This window comes from Nymphalis io, chromosome 20 (assembly GCF_905147045.1).
Source record: "Nymphalis io chromosome 20, ilAglIoxx1.1, whole genome shotgun sequence".
Taxonomy (NCBI): domain Eukaryota; kingdom Metazoa; phylum Arthropoda; class Insecta; order Lepidoptera; family Nymphalidae; genus Nymphalis; species Nymphalis io.
The window spans coordinates 9,442,302-9,456,366 of record NC_065907.1 but is presented as its reverse complement, the minus strand read 5'-3'; the positions used below and the strand labels follow the sequence as shown (position 1 = coordinate 9,456,366).

General features: G+C 31.5%; 1 protein-coding gene across 1 annotated transcript in view; it reads right to left on the bottom strand.

The window, feature by feature from the left end:
- LOC126776353 (aryl hydrocarbon receptor) overlaps positions 1–10,403 on the bottom strand; it is a 128,783-nt gene extending 118,380 nt beyond the window's left edge. Inside the window, exon 1 of the mRNA XM_050498815.1 lies at positions 10,163–10,403. The gene's annotated coding sequence lies outside the window, so the exon portion shown is untranslated. The remainder of the gene's footprint in view (positions 1–10,162) is intronic.
- Between the last annotated feature and the right edge of the window lie 3,662 nt (positions 10,404–14,065).

Genomic DNA, 14,065 nt, shown 5'->3' with positions numbered 1-14,065 from the left:
ATAAATAATTGTATTAAATTAAAAAGCCTACTTAAGCTGAAACAAGCAAGTCGTCTACAAGTGAATTTTAACCACAAATCTCAAGTTCCAATACGAAACTGCACCACAACTTGGAATAGCGTGGTGGATTAAGCTCCAAACGTTCTTATCAAGAGGAGAAGATTAGTCCAGCAGTGAGATATTAAGAGCATTCTATATTAACTTTGACTCTTTGATTCTTTTTATAACGAAACTATCGTTACTCATTATAAATAAAAATGTTTGTTCGTTTGTTCTGCTGTCATGTTGTATTGCTTTAACTGATTTTGTCCAATTTTACGGCAACGAGCGCTAAATAACTGCAACTTAAAGGTTTAAGCTTACGATATATTATACCGATGATAAAAAAAAACGCTTTAAATCGCTGAAAAATCACTCGTCACACAAGCTCAATTTTAAATATTGAAAAAATAAACATTCAAAGTCAACAAACGAGTATTAATAAAAATAAGCAAGATTATTGTAGAGTTATTTACAGAATTATTGTAGACGATAAGTTCCCACCTGCTGCAGATGGCTCTAGTAATGGCCGTGCCATTTGAACTCTACGTGTTGTGGGATTTCAAAGTATTTAATTATTATTGATATAAAATTATTAGTCGTTTCACATTGATACATTGCTCAGGTTAAAATGCCGAGCGGACATTTCGAATGTTTTTTTTCAATGGTATTTTTATGTTTACTTTTCATTCAAATTATATGTCTATGCAAATTGCGTTGAATTACATTTTATTGCTGCGTTCCTCTTTTACTTTAAATATTGTTTATTGTTGTAAGTTATTGTAAGTACTGAATGTCGAATTGGTTCCCTTGTGTTTGACAAATTGTCATACATTAAAAAAAAATATTCAGAAACTGTTCATGTGACGAACATGTTATATTGCAAACATATCGTGCATTTTTATTAGAATCATTACTTTATTTATTTTATATATTTTATTATTATTATTATTTTTATGTGTGCCGGGATGGCAAATGACTCTACTCCACCTGATGGTAAGTGGTAGTAGAGTCCAAACGCGACGACGGCCAGTACAGTCGGGAAGAATGTTCTGTACTAGCCGTCCCCGCCTTGCCGGCCCGCAAGATGCCCGCAAGATTATTCCGATGCACATGAAGAGTCAGTGGTGCTTACCCGTGTTTGAACCCCCAATCTTCGGTTTAGATGCTCGTGTTCAAGCCACTGGCCGTTTTTTTTATAGTATAGGTTTGACGAGCGTATGGCTCACCTGATAATAAGTGACCATCGCCGCCCATAGACATTGGTACTATAAGAAATACTAACTATGTCTTACATCGCCAATTCACCACCAACCTTGGAAATACTGCTTCTTAGCGGTAGAATACGCATTGGGTGGTACCTATCCAGACGGGCTTGCAAAAAGTCTTACCACCAAGTAAAGGTTAAGAAGTATCACAAAGTAAAATTAAAATATGAATCATAATTTTATCAAAACATGTTTGTAAAATTATTCATTTTTTAAACGATATGATTCCTTTAGGAACTAGCACAAGCGGAACTAAGAATTGTTTTATTTAACTGAGCAGCAGAAATAGCAAACATAATTAAAATGGAAATATAGTGAACAGTTTTATATATAATTTTGCAACAAAAACAAATAGCATAAGACTGATTTGGAAAATAAAAGAAATAGAATGTACAAGTAAATGAACCGTGAAAATTATGAGTCAATAACAAATTAGCGGTCAACGTAGAACATTATCATGCAAAATAGACAGACCTTTTTTAACGCTGAAAAAATGCCTTACGCGTTTCCCCAACGAGTACAGTGGGAGGTATGTGGGGCTCGCCGGTGTCCAAGGCGCCGAGTGCGCCCAGAACGTCGGATTACCCACTAAAAAACCAGCGGTACCCTTTCCGTCTTAACGAGGAGCGCCACGGAATCGCTTTCGCATACTACCGTGACGAAAATACACAGACCTGTATAATATCATTAAAATATACATATATATATATATATATATATATATATATATATATATATATATATATATATATATGTGTATATATGTGTGTGTATATTGGGACATTATTCATACACATCTGATCCCAAACTAAGCAGAGCTTGTGCTATGGAAACCAGACAACTAATACACTACGTATACTACTTTTCTTTTGTAAATACATACTTATTTAGATTAAATTACACCCAGACTTAGGAGAAACAGACATGTTCATACACATAAATGTCTGTCCTGGATGGGAATCGAACCCACAACCGCGGCGTGAAAGGCAAGTATCTACCAACCACGCCAACCGGCCCGTCTCGTGTGTCGGATTTTTATATTCAAGCCGTGCACAGTGTAGGAAAACATTGTAAAAAAGCCTCTACAATGATATTCTCTTGCATGTAAAGCTAACCCGCTCAACACTCATATTCTCTGTGTTAAGATACACTTCAAGAATTTTTAGTAAGAAAAGAGAAGGCGTTTGCTTAGCAGTAACTTTCAAAACGACTATAATATTTTAACAAAAAATAAACCGTGCTTAACCAAAACAACAAGCTCTCGAATTAAAATATTCTACTTCAAATTAATCCAAGCTAACCTTAAAACATGTCAAGACGTGTTTCTAACAGCCAGTAATTATGATTTCTGTATGTTTGAAGAAAACCATTACAGATAAGAAAATTAACCAAAATGTATTGAACAAGAATTTTAAAATAATTCTATTTTAAATTAAATTTGACTAATTTAATTTTAGATTACACTGTTTAGTTAAAAAAAAAGATTTTGCTCTTTCTGTCATTATTGATTTGACATTCGAAAGAAGAAGACAGCACTGTTAAACTGATCTCCCGCTAAGTTGTTTAGCAATGTGCAATTATTAGCTTCATAAGTAAGCCCATTAATAATAAAAAACGCAAACGTTAATTAATATCAGTATTATCTTATTATGTAAATAAACAGATAAATATCGGTCCTGACCGATATTAGCCATGGTGTTCATTCTCAACGAAGATTAGAATGTGCGAAGGAGATAAAGTGCAAGCGTGTGGGCACATATGTACTCAGTTTCCTTATCATTACTTAAACTCTCATAATACTATAGCACAGCGGTCCAACCACGAATAGTCTGATTATAAAAACGAAATGAGAGATATATCTAGTTTGTAAAATGCACAAAATATAGATGAAAATAAATTTAAATATAAAGAGATCAGGTTCCTGCAATAATTAAGGATTTTCTAAGCGTGAGCTAGCTGGATCTATGTACTTTTCCGCTAAGAACAATGTCATGGTCAGTAACGTCTGTGCATCGTTAGATAACATACAATTAGTGTCATGTTATTATCACATTTAAATGGAGAAAATTACTGTCTCATCAATATTATTTTCCACATAACATTGACTGGCTTGGTTTCGTTATAGTGTTTTTAAATATTTTATTTGGCTTTTATGTTATAATAGCACGATTGCTAAATACAATTATCTAGGAGCTTTTTTTTTTAATATATATATTTTTTTCATAAATACTCACATCTTCTTTGTTTCTATTTTAGGGGTTAAATTTTCAATAATCCTTAATGCTAACTTATTGTGTAAAGGAAACCGTATACAAATTTTCATGTTGTCAGCCCCAGTGACTTGGGCTGTACGTTGATATGTCAATCAGTCATTTTTTTATTATATATATAGATATAAAAATACATTGGTATATTGACCGATTAACTCGAGCATTATAAGATTAAATTTATATCGGGAATGTTAAAGATATGTATCATAATTATTTTTAATATAATAGGTAAAATACAAATCCTTTGAAACCTATGAGAAGGCCTTTTCAAGGAACAGCTTAGTACATTTTTTAAAGACTTATCGATTAAGATGTTCGTAAACCTGACAATTATCAAAGACAAAGTGCGTTTCATTTATATATAAAAAAAACTTTACTACATCCTATCAGCATTGAGATAAATTTATTACCTAGAAATATGTACATACATAATGTATATAGTGACCGTATTGTCCTATTCATAAATTTACGTCATATATAAGAACATCCCTTACTGACTCCACAACACATGTAATTTATTTAGAAGTTTACTTATATATCAATTACTTTTAAAAAAGCAATAGGAAAAATACCTAACGGACACCTAAAGCTATCACCTGAATTTGACCATACAAAATGCCAGTGTGTTGGCTACCTCATTGTAGTCTCTGATCTTTTGGCCTTCTTTGTATGCAATAAACAAATAGTATGAAAACGTAACTTTTGTCGAATATAAAATTTCTCTTACTTATCTCGAAGAATGAAAATAAAACCACTAAAATGTTAAATAGGCTAATAAAAGCACTATCACAGTTATATGATTCAAAATATTCAAAACTTTTAAAAATTCTTGGTGGTAGTGCTTTATACAAGCTCGTCTGGATAGTTACCACCTACTCAACAGATATTCTACAAAGCAGTAGTACATAGTTTTGTCGTGTGTACTGGTGTTGTTATTGTAGCACCCCGGAAGGGTTGAAGAGTGAGCAAGACAGTGTAATTACAGGCACGAGATACATAACATCTTAGTTCCCAAAGTTGGTGGCGAATTGGCGATGTAAGTGAATGTTATCATTTCTTACAATGCCAATGTCTATATACAATCATCATACATCAGGTGGTCCATTTGCCTGTCTGCCTGCCTTTACTATAAAAAACTGCAATTTACCAAGTGTATATGTTTAGAAGCTTTACTATAAGTTACTATAATCAATTAATTATAAAGTTTCTACGAGTGTAACAAGATAAGTTATTCATTGCAAGTGTAACCTTATTTATTAATGTACTTAAAGATAACACAATCGAAGTTTCTTTGTTTATTAAAATATATAAAATAATAAATAAAGAATATTTTATTACTTTTTCTTGATAATTAAATGGTTCTATGAAGTAAGTGAAAACACAATATGACTTTAAAATACGAACACTTTATTCGGAATGATTTATCTTATAATATTATAATATGTATTAATTTCTTGGTACATAAAAACTTATTAATTCGGGTAGTTATTTCTTTCGAATTATATTAAATTCACATAAAAATCGAAGCAATTCGTTCAAAATCAATGCGATTTTGGATTTAATCAGTGAGTATTATATTTAAGAGGCAATACGTCATCTGATTAAAATGGTCAGCATGCTCTAACCATAAACTCTTCTTTTTCTATTTTTTATTGTGTAGGTAGAGGCGGACGAGCATATGGGCCATCTGATGGTAAGTGGTCATTAACCCCCATAGACATTGGCATTGTAAGAAATGTTAACCATTGCTTACATCGCCAATGCGCTACCAAGCTTGGGAACTAAGATGTTATGACCCTTGTGCCTGTTATCACATTGGCTCAGTAAGCCTTCAAACTAGAACATAACAATGCCAAGTACTGCTGTTTTGCGGTAGAATATCTGATGAGTGGGTTGTATCTACCCAGACGAGCTTGCACGAGCCTTACCAACAGTAAAACTTATTATATTAATATACAATAAATGCTAAGCTAAGATATTAAATACTTTGTGCCTGCAATTGCACTGGCTCATTCATCATTGACAACGAATCACATAAATATAAATTAGTCAACTTTGATGTGTAAATACCACCCAAATTGAGAATAAATAATTGTAATAAAATCTAATTCCTTACAAGTTAGGTTACTTGTTACTATTATCTGTAAAACGGAACAAAATATACTTGTTGGAGTCAACCTTTAAGGATAAATATATTTATTTTAAACATAACTTGTTATCGAACAAAGGTTACGGCTGAACGTAAATTGTAAACAAATAAATATAAAAGTAATTCCTTCTAGAACCAGAATGTCATTAATATTACATACTTTGGAATAATTATATTACGCTACCATATTTATACGAGTACAGTACAAAGTAGTAAAGTAGTATACTCTTGTTACATTTCTTTAGAAACGCATTTTTATAGTTAGTATTAATTTCGAACTTTAATTCGTATCTATATACATATATATGTAGGTAACTATAAAGTTTAGTACCTATTTATTATTGTATCAACAGTTTTTTTTTCTTCTTATGTTTGGGTAGTATTGGAGCTTAAGTGTTATCAATAACAAATACCATTGGAATCTGTAGAAAAAAAAGTATACATCATCATCGTTATCATCATTAACCCTTCGTCGTCTACTGTTGGACATAGGCCTCTCCAATGGCACGCCACTGAGCTCAATCTTTAGCTCTCAGTCTTCATCCGCTGCCAGGCACTTTGCGTATATCATCACACCTCCACACCACTTCAGCTTACTAATCCTTTGGGCTACGTCGATAACTTTGGTTCTCTGTCGGATCACAACACTTGGGATTCAACCCTTCATAGAAACTCCAAGCACAATAACCGCTAAGACGCATTCGTTGACTCGTCTTCAAGCATTGTGGTATTCGTGACGAAAAGAAATTAAATTATAAAATCAATTTCATATATCAGTTTTCAGAATTTTAATAAGTTTTTAATTGGCAAGTAGTTAAATTTGCCATCTTAAATAATCTTAATTATATAATAATTCTAACACTGTATCACTGATATAGAAACTTATTTCTGTAAATGTAGAAATTGAAGAAGTATATAATATATTTAAAGTAATCCAAGTATGTGCGAAATGCCTACCTTGTATTCATTAGATATTTATTTATTTTTCTATAAATATTTGTTGTATTATGATGATAATGGCATGCCATTCGATTTCGGTTGGTTGTCTAGTCTCGAGACGAGAGGGTTCATCAAGCAAAAGTATATGAGTCAACATAGGAACAACCTCTATTTCCGCACTCTAATAATCCGGTAGAAGTCTATTCTGACACTACCAATCGTTTTACTTGGTTTCTATTAACACACACACACAAAGTCGAAACTTGAGTCAAACCGAATTTAAAAGGAAAACTATCAAAGAAAATGAGCAAGTCGGCTGATGTATGTTTGAGTTTGATCGTGCAAAAGAGAAACGCAGTGAGTTTTTTCACGCCTACACGACGCAGAGTGAAAACTTTATAGCTCTCAGCGATTTTTTTAATTATGTTGGAAGTTTATTTTATGGCTTAAGGTTCTATTTAAATTAAAATGGATTTTAATATTATTATCACTAAGTTATTTTAAATTAATTTACATTTTTTTTTCTTTTAATTAATAAGGCATTTGATTTATTTTTCACATTTAAAACATGACAATGAATGACACCGACGGCTTTACATATAAAAGTTGTTCATAGCGGGTGATAAGCTATAAGCATAAACAATGCTGTCTTCTTCTTTCGAAAGTCAAATCATTAAAGACAGAAAGAGCGAAATGAGTGCTTAACTAAACAGCCGCTGAGCAACGCTTATAAATAAGAGCAATAATTTTACCGAGTCTATCTAAATTTGCTAACTCTATTACAAAATGACATTTGTAAACAATATATTATTTATCAAATTTTAATGCTTTCAGATCATACGAACCGATTTAAGGCATTTTTAGACACATAAAAGAACAAGTAACCGCTTAAGCCTTGAAGTACGTTAATAATATACGCGTTTAATTATATTTCATTACAAACATATGTAATTTAATCGGAAGTAAGTATCTAACTAGTGATTATCATGTACTAATGTAGACGTAGGGTATATAGATTATAGAGAATTCCTAGCTGCTGGTAAATTTAAATAAACTTTATTTCATTAAAATGTTTAAATGGTGTATCTTAAATATATTGATTTTTAAATTTCGAATTATGTTTTCAAACCTTAAATAGATTAATGCAATTCTTGCTACAATCTACTTCTAGATTATTTCACGTGTAAAATGTTATCAAAGTAAAAAGTTAGTAATCATAAAGAGTAAAGAAATTATTATTTAAAAAAAATATTATAGTAAACCTTTATGTAAGATGATGATTTACATAAAATGTATAAAATTATTTTTTTGTTTTATATTTTCGTGTATTGTTTTCATAGTTATAGTAAAGCGGTTATGAATATCAGATTTGTTTAAAATAAGCCAACTATGCTATAAAAATTAAACATAAAATTTTAGAATATTTCCTATTTGGAGTCAGTTTCGATTTTACCTTTCCTATGTCTCTTTTACAACAAAAAAAAAATTAAAGAACACATATATAGCTTAAATATGTATATAGATTCATATATTCATAATTAACAATGTGTTTAATAATAATAATAATATCCTGGGACATTTTTCACGCACGGCCATCTGATCCCAAACTAAGCAGAGCTTGTACTATGGAAACCAGACAACTGATACACTACATATACTACTTTTCTTTTGTAAATACATACTTATATAGATAATTACATTTTACTGGTGGTAGGGCTTTGTGCAAGCTCGTCTGGGTAGGTACCACCCACTCATCAGATATTCTACCGCAAAACAGCAATACTTGATATTGTTGTGTTCCGGTTTGAAGGGTGAGTGAGCCAGTGTAATCACAGGCACAAGGGACATAAAATCTTAGTTCCCAAGGTTGGTGGCGCATTGGATATGTAAGCGATGGTTGACATTTCTTACAATGCCAATGTCTAAGAGCGTTGGTGATCACTTACCATCAGGTGGCCCATATGCTCGTCCGCCTTCCTATTCTATAAAAAAAAAAAAAAAAACCCAGACTCAGGACAAACAGACATGTTCATGCACACAAATGTCTCTCCTGGGTGGGAATCGCGGAAACCAATCACGCCAACCGGTCAAATAATTCGTTTAAATAATTTTTAATCGAAAATCGAATTCAATTTAATTGTATATCAAATCTATGCCAATTCATATCCGTTACTGGATTATTCGATTAACGGATTACCCATCGTCACAACTCATGGCAATCGATTCATCTGTATCGATGTAACGCCCATTACTCACCCCATAAATTACTAATCGAATCAATATAATAGGCCGAGACTAATCTTTGAACGCAACTTTTGTTACGGTCTTTGATTCAATGCTGTAAAAATTTCTAGACGGGTTTAAAATTCAATACTTTGTTCACAATTTATAATATTAATTAGTTTTCCGTTAGATTTCTAATGTCGCCAGCGTTGGTTTATGAGCTATTGTAGTTGGCTAAAACGTAGCTATAGTTTTTTTTTAACTATAACAATGAATTTTGAGAATACGAGCCATTAATTAGGTTAATTGGTTCTCTGTTGAACTCAAAAACTATGTTATAAATTATTTAATGTAAATGATGAGTTTTATTTATTATTTTAATGAATAAAATATTCGCTTCCAGTTACTATAAATCTACTTATATAAAAATTAACAAATTTAAAGAATAAAATACGTTAAACAATTTCATACCGTATTGTTCAATAAAGTACAAAATCAATTATCATTGATTTAACGATTGTTAAATCGATATTTTTGATTTAAATATATAAAAAAAAAAACGATTCGTTACGATTCGAGATTATTTTATCGCGTTTTTTTTTAAATTTAAATACAAAATTAACCGTATTATTTAAAGCTCAGGTTTATTGTCTTCTTAATTTGTTATTTCAAAGGATTTTCTATTGAAGTGACCAAATAAATAACTAAATGAATGTGTCGAATTTTTATTAAGTATTTCATTTTATTTAAATGTTAAATAATTAAATTATAATATTATTATTAATTTTCTTAATGTTTCATAGTTTGTTACTTGAATAACATTATTGATAGAAATAGAAAACAAATTTCAAGTACTTACATATTTCATATTTTTTATGACATATTTTAATCCACAGTAGAGAACGAACGTATTGATTATATATTAATTATTATTTTACATATAAAATAATACAATATTTGCAAAAACACAAAAAAAATTGTTTACCTCTAAACATTGCTTAGCAGGTGATTAGTTAAACAATGCTGTCTTCTTTTTTCAAATGTCAAATCAATAATGACAGAAAGAGAGAAATCAGTGTTTAACTAAACAGCCGCTAAACAACTTTTATAAGTAAGGTATGACGCTTAATAATATTATTATCATTAATCTTAAACAAATTTAAATTCCAATTAATACAAAACGAAAATTCCAATGCTATATTTAAAAACATCAATTTTCAAATTCACCAAAAATCACAGTTCTATATTTAAACGTGTTCCAACAACGAACTTACCTCTTTCCATTCCTCCGTCGTCTCTTAGTAGCGTACACGGTACCAAGCTGGCTCGTATGTGGTTGCGGCGGCCGAAGCAGGCTGGTGTCCACGCAGCCTTCGAGTGCGTAGCCACCTTGCCCACCCCAGCCGCACAATTGTAGCTTCGACTCAGTGGCTATTTTGCCGGCTGTCACTTCCTCTGAACTCACAACTAAGCCACGCGACACCGACTGTTGATATACGTTAGGCGACACTTTTAGGCTTTATATGACAAATCGTTTTAACCAAAATGGATTTTAAATATTTGTCGAAGCATCTGACATTGTTGTTGTTTAAGCGGCATTGTCATTGTCGTTATGTAACACTGAACGCATTTTAAAGTCTTTGTTTTCTTGATGTTTTAAGGTAATTTTGTTTTAATCGTTTTGGATTGAGTGTTAATCGATATGGAATATTTATTGGAATTAAAATATTAATAATAATTATATACTTACTGGTTATTCGTTTACGTGTTAAATGATATATATTTTTTAAATGATAATGTTCTACTTGATAAAGGTTCTTGGAAGTTTTGAATACTTATAAGGATATTTGATTAAATCTGACCTCGATTTTATCTGAAATTATTTTTCCGTTAATTGCTATAACGTCCGGTTTAAATGTATTTGTTTATAGTTTTTAATTGGTTAATAATTGTGTTTTTCTTGCATATATATATATTTTTATGATTGGTATATTAATTTGATTGTTCTCGTACATAAATCTTTTTTCTTTTCGATATATACATATTATTTATTTTAGATTTATTAGTTAATAAATATTACTGTGTTTTCATTATTTATTTACACGCAATAACATTTGTCGTTTGGAAGATATATTGAGCTTCTTAACCGGAATTATGTTTTGGAAGAAATTGTTTAACTAAAACAGCATGGACCGAATTATCACAACACAATTGTTTCGTTCTTATAACACCATTTCGTTCATTCACTTAAGTTCACTGATTACATTCGTTCCATTGAACACGATATAGTTGTATTACACAGATCACCAGTTCAAAAACCACGAAGATTTTTTTTCGCGTGTTCTTTTTTCAAACCTGGCTGCGACCGCTCAATTGCGCGTGGCGCAACCGCCAAGCGCCTGATATGATGTGGACGGTTTATTTCAAAGACCCCTATGAGCGTTGGGCGGGGTTAAAACAGGCCACGCCCACCAATCTCGAACCACCAATCGGATGTAAACTCGGCGTCATCAAAGCGCACACTGGGACGTACTTTACGTTTTTATTTTCAGAGGAATACTCTGATCTTTTGCACTTTTTTTATTGTTTTTTTTTTTTTTTGTTGTGGTTAAGTATTGAAAGTAAATTGTATCGCTTCTATTCGGTGGCCAAAATGATATGACGTTTGAGTGATTTAATTGGTCTGTGTAGCATGTTTTGTTTATGTTGAAAAGGCGTTGGATTTAGTGTGCGATATTTAATGAACACCAATAATTATGCGTGTTTACGATTCGCGGTATCTCGTATGGTTTTTGTTACGTATAATGTCTCCTATATTATGTATTTATATATCTATATCGTAATACTTTTTTAAAAGGTACTGTTATATAAAGTTTCAATGAGTGCTATATTTTTAATCGCTTTAAAATAATACAAATTTAAAAAAAATGCACTCGATTGAAAAAAGTCACTTTTCTATAAATTTGACGAAAAACTACGCCCAAATCCGTCCCCGGTGAAATACTATGACGTCACAAAATGGCTGCCGTGTAAAGGGAGAGTTTTCGCATTTTCCCCTCGACCGTCGGCACGAATAGACGTCAAACAGAGCGTTTGTTTACATTTTTACTTTTTATCACTTATTTATTATTAAATAAATATTTATTTCTATAATATTTAATGGGTTATATAATTTGACTTACGTTATATAAGTAAATATTAGATACATATTTAGAATCGTATTGTTTTTATTTGAAAAAAATCGTTAATAGTCAAACCAAACTATCAATATTGTGTGAATGAACGATATTGAACCCATATATAATAAATTAATGCTGTGCACATTATATAAGACTTATAACTAAGCTTAATATATAATATTAAGTTTTGATTTTACTGCCAATACCCTTTCTTCAACCCAATATCATTATAAGCCATTATCAATAGATCCCTATGTACATAGTATTATGTATATGAAGTCGATTGCTACCTATTTATAATGGTCATATAAAAAGTAGGTATGTTTTCATTAATTGAATATATTTTAATTATATGTTTTTCTTAAATCTTATTTAATTCCTGTAACAATTAATATACATAAGTAGGCACGTAATGTATTTATGTCAAGTATGTAATAAATGAAGGTAAGAAAGCTTTTTGTTGCTATGTCTCATTCTTAGATGGTTCAGTGAATAGGAACTAGTGAATCATAACCGACGGTAGCGGGTTCAAATCTGAGTTAAGCTTTTATATGTTTAATTTTGTGTTGTGAGATTGAAAAACATCGTAATTAGACCTTCTTGTGTCGGATAAAATTATAACACTTATGTGTAATTTTTATCTGTGCATTGTTCAAAAAGAAGCTCCAAATATTCTCATTAAAAAGGAGACGGTGGCACAGGGGGATACATCAGTGGGATTTATCCGAGGCGTAGCCTATCCCCATGCCCATCAGCGTAAAATTGATCAAATACAACATTTTGAAATTATTTGTTTAAGGAGTAAGTGAGTCAACTCTCTCTGAATCTCTTGACACGCAATTCTTCTTCACAATACATACCGACTTGTCGATATAGACCTTTGTAACGGGGACTCCCCTCGATTTACAAATAAAGCATAACTTTTGTTTTTAATTTATTTTATTTTTGTCTTATTTATATATTGGTTTGTTAACACAAAAAAACTTATAACTTAAGCTCTGAGTTCGAATACAAGTGTGTATATTTTTCAAGATTTTTCTTAATAATTAAGATTAAATATATTTCTTGTTTGTGTAACATTGCGATTGTATCTGTGAGCTCGTTCTCGCTGGCAACATGGCGCGGCGGTGTTGTGTCGTGGCTGATTTATCTGTCAAATTTATAGTTTGTTTTAATTATTATCAATTACTGTTAACGATAGCTCTCTATGAATCTCTTATCAAAACGCTGTTATAGTTTCCAAGAGATTTCTACGCGTTGACGTTGATCTCTTCAAGGGTGTCCCTTAAGGAAAGATCTTATGTCACTTTTTCTTAAATCATCATTTTAGAGTATATAAATAAATTACTTGATGGTATGCAAGCACCACTCAATTTTCATGTGCTTAATTTGTGATTGTAATTCATCTCGTGCTTGATGGTGAAGGAAAACATCGCGAGGAATCCTGCATGTGTCTAATTTCACTGAAATTCTGCTACATGTGTATTCCACCAACCCGCATGGGAGCAGCGTGGTGGAATAAGCTCCAAAACTTCTCCTCAAAAAGGGATAGGAGGCCTTTAGCCCAGCAGTGGGACATTAACAGGCTGTTACGGGATGCCTGGTTAAGTACTACCTACTTAGCATATATTGTACAAACGAAAAGCAATACTCAGAATTGTTGTGCTTCAGTTTGCAGGGTGATGGAGTAAGTGTAACTACAGGCGCAAGGGATATAACATCTTAGTTCCCAAGATTGGCAGCGCACTGGACAATATAAGAAATGCTTAATACTTCTTACGCAATGTTTGTAGGCAATGGTTCGCCTACCTGTTTTATAATAAAAAAATATATATAATTGAAAACACAAATACACTTATTAGATATTTATGACCTTTGCGTTTGAACTCAATTGAGTTATGTTATATTTTCATAATAATTAGTACAATTAAATACATTTCTTGTTTGTTTCATTGTTTCGATTCTATCTCTAAACTCGTTTTCATTAGCGACATGGCG